The sequence below is a fragment of the Bos taurus genome, chromosome 6 (assembly GCF_002263795.3).
Source record: "Bos taurus isolate L1 Dominette 01449 registration number 42190680 breed Hereford chromosome 6, ARS-UCD2.0, whole genome shotgun sequence".
Classification (NCBI taxonomy): Eukaryota; Metazoa; Chordata; class Mammalia; order Artiodactyla; family Bovidae; genus Bos; species Bos taurus.
In genome coordinates, this window is record NC_037333.1 from 115,937,238 (window position 1) to 115,948,119 (window position 10,882).

Here is a 10,882-nt window from a genome sequence, read left to right on the forward strand (position 1 = left end):
ATGGAACAACAGACTGGTTCCAAATAGGAAAAGGAGTACGTCAAGGCTATATATTGTCACCCTGCTTATTTAACTTCTATGCAGAGTACATCATGAGAAATGCTGGGCTGGAGGAAGCACAAGCTGGAATCAATATTGCTGTGAGAAATATCAATAACCTCAGATATGCAGATAACACCACCCTTATGGCAGAAAGTGAAGAGGAACTAAAGAGCCTCTTGATGAAAGAGGAGAGTGAAAAAGTTAGCTTAAAGCTCAACATTCAGAAAACTAAAGATCATGGCATCCTGTCCCATCACTTCATGGCAAACAGATGGAGAAACAGTAGAAACAGTGGCAGACTTTATTTTGGAAGTGTAAGTAGAGTCACTCAGTCGTGTCCAACTCTTTGCGACCCCATAGACTGTAGCCCACCAGGCTCCTCCAACCATGGGATTCTCCAGGCAAGAATACTGGAGTGGGTTGCCATTTCCTTCTCCAGGGGATCTTCCCGACCCAGGGATTGAACCCACGTCTCCCACATTGCAGGCAGATGTTTTAACCTCTGAGCCACCAGGGAAGCCCAGACTTTATTTTGGGGAGCTCCAAAATCACTGCAGATGGTGATTGCAGCCATGAAATTAAAAGAGACTTACTCCTTGGAAGAAAAGTTATGACCAACCTAATCAGCAAGTTAAAAAGCAGAGACATTACTTTGCCAACAAAGGTCCGTCTAGTCAAGGCTATGATTTTTCCAGTAGTCATGTATGATGTCAGAGTTGGACTGTAAAGAAGGCTGAACGCCAAAGAATTGATGCTTTTGAACTGTGGTGTTGGAGAAGACTCTTGAGAGTCCCTTGGACTGCAAGGAGATCCAACCAGTCCATCCTAAAGGAGATCAGTCCTGAATGTCCATTGGAAGGACTGATGTTGAAGTTGAAGCTCCAATACTTTGGCCACCTGATGTGAAGAGCTGACTCATTGGAAAAGACTCTGATGCTGGGAAAGATTGAAGGCAGGAGGAGAAGGGGATGACAGAGGATGAGATGGCTGGATGTCATCACCGACTCAATGGACATGAGTTTGAATAAACTCCGGGAGCTGGTGATGGACAGGGAGGCCTGGCGTGCTGCAGTCCATGGGGTCGCAAAGAGTCGGACCCGACTGAGCGACTGAGCTGAACTGAGGACCAAGAGAGGCAGGTCTCCCAGGCTCCTCCAGGGCCACCTGGCCCAGAGCTGGGCCCAGAGCCTCGAGGTGGCAGGCGCCCCACTCAGCCCAGACCCCAACCCCAGGGCGAGATGATAACAGAGGACTCAGTGAGGATACAGCCACCAGGAAGTGCATGCTTGGCGGGGGCCAAGGAGAGAGATGGGCCCCACTGCTCCTTGCAGGAGCCAGGGCCGGAGGCTTCAGATCGGCCATAAAACAGGCTCGTCGCAGGGACACTTGCTGTCGGCCAGGCCAGGGCAGTGCACGAGCCCTCCATGCTGGGAACCACCTGCTGGGGCATCCCACAGTAGACCCAGGGGGACACTGGCCTTTTCCCCGGTAGCATCCGTTGCTTCTCTCATCTCTTTAGGCTCTTTTGCACCTCGGTAGGCTCCCTCGGGCCACAGGACCCACACGGCTCCTGGGTACCTCGCAGCATTGCCACAGGTCAGGGAGTCAGGGTCCAGGGGCGTGCGGTGTGGCCCTCATCTCGGCTCCTCCTCGAGCTCCTCTTGGGGGGTATTCTCTGGACCAGTCACCCACCCAGGAACCTGGCTCACCATCCGTCCAGCAAGGTTTTGGCTTTCCACCCACCCTGCCACAGGCCGGAACCATCAAGGCCAAGTCCATACCACAGGGCCCTTCCCGTCTCCTTCTCACTTCAGCACAGCTTTAACCCATTTCTTTGTATCCTGTTATCCCTAATGCTAATATTTTTCATACTTTTTTTTTTTTCCGTTCTTTGATGTTGTCGGTTAACCCTCACTCTCTTGAGAGTGTCTTATTTTGTTGCCTCGCTTCCTTCTTGGGGTCCACCTTGTATTCCTCCGCCAATTTTTAGGTTGGGCCTTCTCCCTGGCTTCTTCCCAGGGTCCCTCACAGGCGGGGAGAGGGGAGCAGCCCACGATGGGGCAGGCGACAGCCACTGCCAGGCTGGGGCAGAGACCAAGGCAGAGAGACAGCCAACATGTCCCGAAGGGAGGGAGCCAGAGAGGGAAGGGGGAGGCTCAAAAGAGAAGGAGGAGCCGACCAGGACCCCAGGGTGGAGGCTGGGGAACCGAGGGCTGGGCAAGGGGCTGATGACTCACCGCTGGCCTCCCTCCTCACCCCTCGGCCTGGGCCGGCAGGGGGCCTGGGGGCCGGCTGGTTCCCAGGAGCGCTGACACTGCCCCATTGTTCAGAGGCCCAGCGCGGGGAGGGTCTGGCCAGGGGCCCGGGTTGGCGGGAAAAGTGCCCAGTCCCGGCCCCTCCCTCTCCAGCAGCCTTGACAGACAGGACAGGAGGGGGCAGGGGCGAGGGGGGGGCTCTCCCTCCTGCACATTGTCCCTCCCCAAGCCAGGGGTCCTGCGGGATCCTGGATGCCAGCCCCTCACCGTGAGCGCGGTCCCAGCCACAGCCGGCAGGCAAGTCTCGGCTTCAAGGCCCTCGCCCCGGGGGTGCTCCAGCAGGACAGCCTGCCCTGACCGCCGCCCGCTGTCCCCACCCTGCCGTCAGGTCACCCCAGGACACCCTGACGGCCCAGTCAGGCCAGGGAGCAGCGCCCTCAGGGGACCTCAGGGCTGGAGGAGCGGGCCTCTGCTCCCTGGGGACTCCAGACCCCGCCCTGCCTCTCGGGGTGGGCAGCTCCAGGCAAGGCCCCCAGCCACCACAGCCTCGGGCCTGAGCTCTCTGTCCAGCCCCACCCCCCAACCCCCACCGCAGGTGCAGCAGCCCTGGAGAGCCTCCTCAGACCCCCACAGGCCAAGTGCCCATCCAGCCCTGTCGTCTGCCTGCAGGGCCACCACGCACGAGGCAAACGCTCTCCTCCAGCCTCCGCCCAACTGAGGCTCCCAGAGGCGAGGTGGTTCCTGAAGGTCAGCAGAGCTCCCGAGGGCCGGCCTCGAACCTCCTCCTGGCTGGGGACCTGCCACCGCCTGGGGCAGCCCGTCCTGGGTGCGGGAGGGGCATGGCTCCGTGGTGCCACAGGGACACCCTCTCCCTCCCTGGGGAGACGGCCAAGGGGCTCACTCCTCTGTGGCCAGAAAAGCCAGAAGAGAGGACTGGGCGGCGGGGGCGGGGCGCTCCCTGGGTGGGGGCATGCTGCCCCAGGCCCAGGCCCACCACGTCCGCCTCCCCTGGCCCCACGGTGCGGGTCACCGACTCACCCGGGTCCACTGGACGTCCACCCCCACCGCACACCGAGCTCTCCTGTATGTCCTGCTTGCGCCCAGGCCTCCTTACGGCTGCTGCCGCAGTCGGGGTACTTGTGCGTGCGTGGGAGGGCGGTCTCAAGACCCAGAGTGAGCTCTGCAAACACAGAGCGGCCCTGGGCCTGGCTCCTCCTGCCTGTGTCTTCCTGCTCCCACCCACAAAGGCCCTACCTCAGGTGCCCCAGTGGCACCTCCTATGTGGTTCTCAGGGACTGCCCACTGCGAGGACAGTGCCTGCGCTCTCCCCACACGCAGCCCCGAGCCCAGCCCCGGGGAGGGGCCCCGGGGGTCCTTCAGGCAGCGGATAAATCAGTGTGGAGACCGCCAGTGTGCGGTGTCCCACCTGCTTCCCAAGGCCTTGGCCTGGAACAGCTGCCTGTGGGTGCCTGGCTGCTTGGGGAACCTCGGGCCTGCGGCAGGGCCTGCTAGGGTGGCAGGGTGAGCGGGTATCTCTTTCTCAATCCTCTTCCTTCCCCAGAGCAGGCCCAGCCACTGCTGACCACACTGCTTCACCCTCCTGCTCACATTCTCAAGACGACAGACTGCTGGTCTCGGAGAGCTCACGTCCCTGCTGGCAAAACTCCCCAGGCCCATGCCAGGAACCCCAGGACGGCCGGGGAGCTCGGAGTGGGGAGCGGGGGACTCCGTCCCTTGCTCCAATTTTAAACAAGTGGACACCAGCCTCAGTGGAATTGAGGCCCCAGGAGGGCCAGAACCAAGCCTGCAGCCAGCCTGGGGCTCTCCCTCACCCTGCCCTCAGCTCGGGGATGCCTCCTCTGCAGCTGCAGCTCAGGGTCTGGAGCCAGATGAGATGGGGTCCTGGGTCTCCCGCCCCCGTCCCCGAGCAGCTCTCCTGTGAGGCCAGGAGCCAGCCGCCCACTAGGGGTGCCCCAGTCCTGGTGCACGCCAGGCAGCAAAGTGTCGGGCCGGGGTCCCCCAGAGTAGGGGGAGATTCTAGAGAGGTCAGGAGGTAGGGGGTTGGGGTAAGGGCCCATGGGGTGCAGTGCATCACCCACAAGCCCCCGAGACAGGGCGGGATACATGGTGGTGACCCCCCACTGCAGGCTGAGGCTCTCCCCGCAGGCACCCTGGGCTCCGAGAACAGCTGGGTGGGCCAGCAGGGAGGCCATGGAGGCTGGCCACGGTCCGCGGGGGCCCTGGGCCCCTCTACTGCATCCAGCTCACAGCATGGATCCCGCCCAGCCTCCAACGGCCACCCTACACTCCCAGCAGCTTCGAGCCTCTCATCCTGTGCGGAGGAGCTGGGGCACGGCCACTCCATCTCTTCCAGTTGGGGTCAAACCCGCCAGGGAATCCCAGACCTGCCGGCCGGGGCCCCTCCCCGAGCCCGGCGGCTGCCTCGCCATCAGGGGGCCTAGCGGCTCAGTGCCAGCTGCTTGCACCCCTGGGAAAAAAAGTCTTCCTTTTCTGACCTCAAACAGGAGGAGAGGAAGCAGCTGGAGTGAGGGAGGAGGGGGCAGGGTGTCTCCTGGTTCGCCTCCCTCCCCTGCACCTGTCCACGCAGGGCTCCCGGTCCGGTGATCTGGATCCTTCTCCACCACTCTCCTACAGGGCCCCATCTGGCGGGGCTGGCTCTTTGGGACACAAAGACCAGGTCCCCCTGTGGCTGGTGGCTCAGGGGAGCTCGGCCTGACTCCAACCCTGGCCCCAGTGTACGTCTCCAGGGAGGAACAGCCACAGAAGAAAGAACGCCTTCCACTTAGGGCAGGGGCCCCCGATCCCTCACCTCAATCTCCCGGTGTGAACCCCTGAGGGGGCCCCTACATCCAGGCGGCTGGAGTGGTGACAGCGGAGGGCACAGGAGCTGGAGCCCAGAGCCGGGGGCTGTGGTGGAAACACAGAGGGGCCCCAGCAAGACCCCCGCAACGCTGCCCTCTGTGATCCGATCGGGAGCTTCACCGCCCGGCAGCACAGGCCTCTCGGGGTGACAGGGCACCTGTGTCTCTGATGCCCAGTAGGAGCTAAACATGCCCGGGCTGCAGGCCTGCTCTACTGGGGACTTCCCTCCTCTGCGGCAGGCCCACGGGGACATTGCTGGGCACGGGCACTCAGGTGGGGCCCCGTTCTTCACCAGGAACGGACTGAGCAGGAAAAGCAGACAGGGAAACACGGAGAGCAGTGTATGGGCTGCGGGCCTGCACCTAGCTCTGGGAGGTGGGGTGGGGGCCAGGGAGGGTCCCTGAGCACCAGGCAGGACAGACACTTAGGCCTTTTATTAAGCCACTCCTAAGGGAGGCAGCAGTGGGGGAGTCCCAGGCGGGCTGAGCTGCTCCCGGTCCACACCTGGCCCAGGGCTGGGTACACAGGGCGCCCAGGATGAATGGGAGGCCCGGGGGGCAGCAACTTTCCGAGGGGGGCCCACCCCTGCCCCAGGGGCAGGACTCGGAGTGGGGTGGCATAGCTTCCCAGCCAGGGCCCTCGGTGGACTGTGGGTGCCGCCCTGGCTCCTAAGGCTTCAGGGTCAAGCCAGGGTCTACCCTGGCATCCCAGGCCCTGAGGTTACCCCCTGACCTCCCGTCACCTTGCTGGGGAGCGGGCAGCCAGCAGTGAGGGAAGGGGGTTAGGCTGGCTCCTCCCGGGCCAGGGGCAGTGGGTAGGGGCCGCGGAGGTCTCTAAAGCCACAGAGGAGCGAGGCTGGATCACAACACGGAGTGGGGGAGACTGGGAGGGGGTGGGAAGGGCCCCCAGATGGAGCTGCAGCGTCTGCACAGGGTCGGGGGTAGGGGGGAGAGGCCCCACCCTGGGTCTGGGCTTCGTCTCCCAGTGCAGGCTCCTCTGCAGCGTCTCACTTAAGTTCCCCGAGGACTCCCGGAGTTAGAACTGCTTTCCCTCCCTTTCCCGAGGAAGGAGCTCAAGTCCAGAGAGGCGCTCAGACATGACGAGCACATGCTGCTGCTCCACGCTGGGAACACCGCCCTCCCTCCTCGTCTGCCTCCTGGGAGGAGCCGTGCTGGCTCAGAGAAGCCACCCCAGGGAGGTCTTCCCCGGGACTGGCTCAGCCCCCCGCCGTGGGGGGAGCCCACCCTGGTCCCAGCACTCAGGGCGGTCACCCGTCAGCCTGGAGACTCGGGGCAGGGCCCGCCCTCCCTCTGCAGGCTCCAGCAGGCAAGACACACACACCCCACCCGGCGGCCTGGGACGGGCGTGCTTAGCAGTGGGCCGCCCCGACCCTGGGCTCAGCCAGCACACGATGAACATCTGATTCACACGGAAGCAGAGGGCACTTCTCGGAATCGGAACATGGCCGTGGCGGAAGAGGTATGGACACCACGAGGGTGCCCTGCCAACCCCTCTCAGGCCATCACCTCGGTGACGGGGCCCACACCTTTCTAGGGCAAGGGGCACTGGGTCCCACTGTGGCTAGCCCACAGGGGCCAAGGATCAGTGAGGCCTGGGGCCAGGGGTGAGAGAAGCCCCAGGTCTCAGCGTGGTTCCTGACCTGGGGGGATGGGCAGGGGTCAACCTACAGGTGGCCCCAGAGCCGGAAGCTCAGAATCTCTGCTGTCAGGGAGAAGAGGGCGGTGGGGAGACTCAAGTCCCGTGGGGCCCCCTCCCCACTCTGAGCACTTCATTCCCACGGAGCCTGGAGTTGGCGGGCAGCTCAGGAGCCTGGCCCCCGAGCCCTAGTCCATCCGTGTGGCCCAGAGCTGGGGCCTTCTAGCACAGGAGTCGGGAAGTGTTATTCACGAAGGAGGCACAGGTCTTCTGGCCGTGCCGGGAGGCAGCCCCATTTCTCCAGGCATCATCCTGCCTGCCCTCTGGCGCCCAGGCCCAGCATGGGGAGCAAGGTGGCCAGGCAGAGCAGCACTCCTGGGCCTGCCTGTCTGAAGCTAGAGTCCAGAACGCTCCCCACCCTTCAGCCACTGCCTCTGGAGCTTAGGCAGCCCACGTGTGGGGATGACTGGTCAGGACCACTGGAGAGAGTCAGAGGCCTTCTGACGACAGGCCACCTGCCTGTGGGTAGGATTTCAGCGTCCTGACCGCCCCTCTACCTGCCCCCCAGGCCCCTCTGCATGGTCATGCACCCCCTCATCCATACTCTCACTACATCCGACGCACACCAGCCACTCTGGTCAAACTGGTCTGCCACCCCCTGCACTACCAGCCTCTAGCTCGGTCTGTTCCTACCTTCATGGCTGCCCTCGTGGCTCAGACAGTCCTCCTCCTGACGGCAAATACTTCCTTCACCGGCCACCTGCCACTCACCTCCCTTGGCCAGGCTCCCTGGTACTGCCTAGAGAACTACGTATGTGCATGCCCAGGCCTTACTGAGGTCACCTAACGAGCCAGCCAATGAGAGGAGAGCGGGGCCTGCCAGTCGTTGACCCTCGGAGTCTCCAATAGAGCATCAAGGACGGAAACCAGGAGGACCCACGTGGCTCCCTGATCCTGGCCACTCCTGAGAGACTTGGGCCTTTGCCACGAGACCCAAGCAGCAGGGACCTGGAGCCTGCCCTTTGCCCTCGGCCTCTCCAGGCCCCGCCCCTCTCAAGCAGCCGCTGCCCAGCTATCCCTGCTCTCTAGCCCCAAGGGCTGCGGACAGTATCCGCACTGGCCCACAGTTGCTGGACACCAACCATGTACCACCACCAGCCCCTGGACCTTCACAGCCACCTGTGCGGTGAAAGCGGTTCACTGCCCCACTTTTACAGAAGCCTCCTGGCCAAGACCGCACAGCTGGTAAAGAGTGGCAGCCAGATTGGAAGCCAGGACCCAGCCCCTCTGTGTCTCTCTGTGCACCCCAGGCCTCCCACATGCAGGCCTGCAAGCTTGCAGGTTTCCATGTTGGGGGAGAGACACTGGGGGCTGACTCAGCACCTCACTTTCTTCTGTCCACATGAACAGAAAAGGCCAAGGGAGGTTTGGAGTCACCTACTCTCCTCTCTCCCAAGCTGGCCTCCTTGGTGGGCTCCTCCTTGACTCTGCAGGCCTGAGGGGCTCCCCAAAAAGGGCAGACCCTCTGTCAGTGCCCCTTTTTCCAGATGGCTAACAGGGATCAGTACGGGCCATCTACTCCTCTGTCCTGCCTACTCCTCTGGCCAGGGTGCACCCCAACACGGGGCACAGAGCCAACTAATAGAGTGGAAGGGAGGGGAATTTGACAGAGCTCTCATCCTGGAGCCCCCATGTTGGCCCCCGGCCCAACTGACTGCTGGATACGGTGGGATGAGGGCCAGGAGGTATCGGATCCCAGCCCCCTCCTCGAGTCTCAGGAGCCTTGGCCAGAGAGAGCAGGAGGCCAATCCAGGGTCACACTCATTCACTGCGGGGCTAAACGTAATCCTAGAAACCTACCCTGACTCCAGGATTTGCCCTGCCCCCTTGGCTGTCAGACTGTCCTGAAAAAATTCTACACATGTTATCATCTTCATCACAGCAGATAACATTTCCTGAGCCCCCTCATTAGCAAGATCACATGCCCCTCGTCCATACAGAGCTCTTGTCTGAGGCCAGGGCCATTTAGGAGTGTCTCTTTACTCAGCATGGCCACCTGGCCAGCCGGCACGGACGTCACGGGTGTTGACAGATGGCAAACTGAGGCAGAGAGAGAGGATGTGAGGCACTGGGGCTCCAACAGGATGGCAGAGGGGGTGGGCCCTGGGCCTGCACGCTGCTGCCGGGCTCAGGCCCAGCAACACGCCCAGTGGGAGCCACTGTCAACACTTCACCAGGGGCAGGCGAGGCCCAGAGCAGCAGGAAAGAGCTGGGGAGCAGGGCTGCTGGGAGGGGCCCTCATGTGGAAGGAAGGCTGTCTTGAACCCCCAGCTCTCTGACACTCGCTGTTCCCCAGAATACGATTCGCAGACACCACCAGAGCCACGGGGCTATCAGTCACTCACACTTCAGTGTGAGTCAGCTCCAGCGGGCAGCTTTTCTCCACCCTTCGCTGCGCGGGCCAAGGGATCGAAAAGTTCGCCAACTCGCCGCCCGGGGCCTTCGGAGGTAGGACCCACCGCGAACCCCTGGAGTCTGGGGAAGCGGGGGCCAGAGGAACGAGGGGGACTCGGAGCAGACGCGACGCCCCGGCCCCGGCTCCTAGGCCTCCAGAGTGCACCCTGCGCACCCCGAACTCGCCCGCTTCCTCGGGCAGCGTGGCGCCGGCCGCCGGGCCTGGCGCGCGCTGGAGCTGACCGGCCCCCACCCGCCCTCTAGCTAGAACCCCGGTCCCGGAGTCTCCAGCCAGCCCGGGAGACGCGATCGCGCCCCGCCCGCCTGGGCCCCGCCGCCGTGCCTTACCTGCCGAGGCTCTGCTCCCAGCCCGTGCGCCCTGCGTGCCTGCGGCGGCTCCCGGCTCGGCGGCGAGGCGCTCCCGCCCGCCGGGCGGCTAGCCACGAGCCGGGTCCGGCCAGGAGCTCCCGCCCGCCCCTTCTGTCTGGCCCCGCCCCCGGATGGTGCCCGCCCCTTTGGTCTGGCCCCGCCCCGGCGTCCTGCCCCCGCCCCCTCAGGCTCCTCGCCCGGTCCCTGTCCTCCCGGCCCCGCCCCTTCTGTCTGGCCCCGCCCCAGCTTGTGCCCGCCCCTTTGACCTGGTCCCGCCCCGTCCCCGCGCGCGCACCTGGCCCCGCCCCTCCGGCTATCTGGCCCCGACCCTTCTGCCTGGCCCCGCTCACAACTCGTGCCCCTTTGATCTGGTCCCGCCCCGTCCCTGTCCTCCCGGCCCCGCCCCTCTACCTGGCCCTACCCTCACCCAGCGTCACCTCCCCAGACTCCAGGCCGGTCGACGGCTCGTCTTCACTCCCCTCCCCGCGATCTCGGCCTCGCCTCCGCTGGCTCTCCGGGCCCACCCCACCGACTCCGTTTGCCGTCTGGAGGTCTCCGAGCGCACTAGCGGGTCTCGGGGTTCGAGGTTGGGTGCAGGGGGGTGGTCAGGACCTCAGAGCCCAGGAAACCCCCATCTTTCCCCACTCCTGGTCTCGAGGCGAGAAGGCTGCGGGGTTGGCTGCGGGTGTGGACGCCATCCCCGCACCTCACACGCAACAGATGCGCAGTAAATGCACGTGTGTGTCCTGCCCAGGGGCCCCTCATGGCTCCACTGTGGACGGCGCTGCCCCCTCCCCCGAACCCACTGATCCTGATCCTGCAGGAAAAGGGGCGGTCGACTCAGGTCAGGAGGCCAGGGCCCTCGTCATGATTCTCTACCCACCACCCCCCTCACTCACCGGGCAGAAGAGGGCTTGCTGGGAACCGAACCTCTGGAATCTTGCCCTTGTTCCAGAAGAGTCTCAAAGGTCACTTTTCAGCCACTTCCAAGCCGAGACACAGACCTTGTAGCAGGTCTGGACTCCCGGGATCCACGGGTCTTGTTCCAGGATTGGGAGGCCCAGAAAACAGTAAATGTATTTCAGGTTTTACCTCCTGGGAGGCTCCCAACCAAGGCCTTTCCCCACAACCCTGGGGGTACAGGAGACACAAACCCGGTTTTAGACCAAGATTACCCTGTTTAAGGGGAGAGGGCCTAGGCGAAAGGGGGCTTGTCAGATCTT

General features: G+C 63.5%; 1 protein-coding gene across 3 annotated transcripts in view; it reads right to left on the reverse strand.

The window, feature by feature from the left end:
• SH3BP2 (SH3 domain binding protein 2) overlaps window positions 1-10,664 on the reverse strand; it is a 41,347-nt gene extending 30,683 nt beyond the window's left edge. Inside the window, exon 1 of one of the 3 annotated variants that reach the window (XM_024993432.2) lies at window positions 10,559-10,664. The gene's annotated coding sequence lies outside the window, so the exon portion shown is untranslated. Of the gene's footprint in view, window positions 1-7,529; window positions 9,735-10,558 lie in introns of those variants that run through there. The other 2 variants (XM_024993431.2, XM_024993435.2) reach the window with 2 other exon arrangements.
• Window positions 10,665-10,882: the final 218 nt, after the last annotated feature.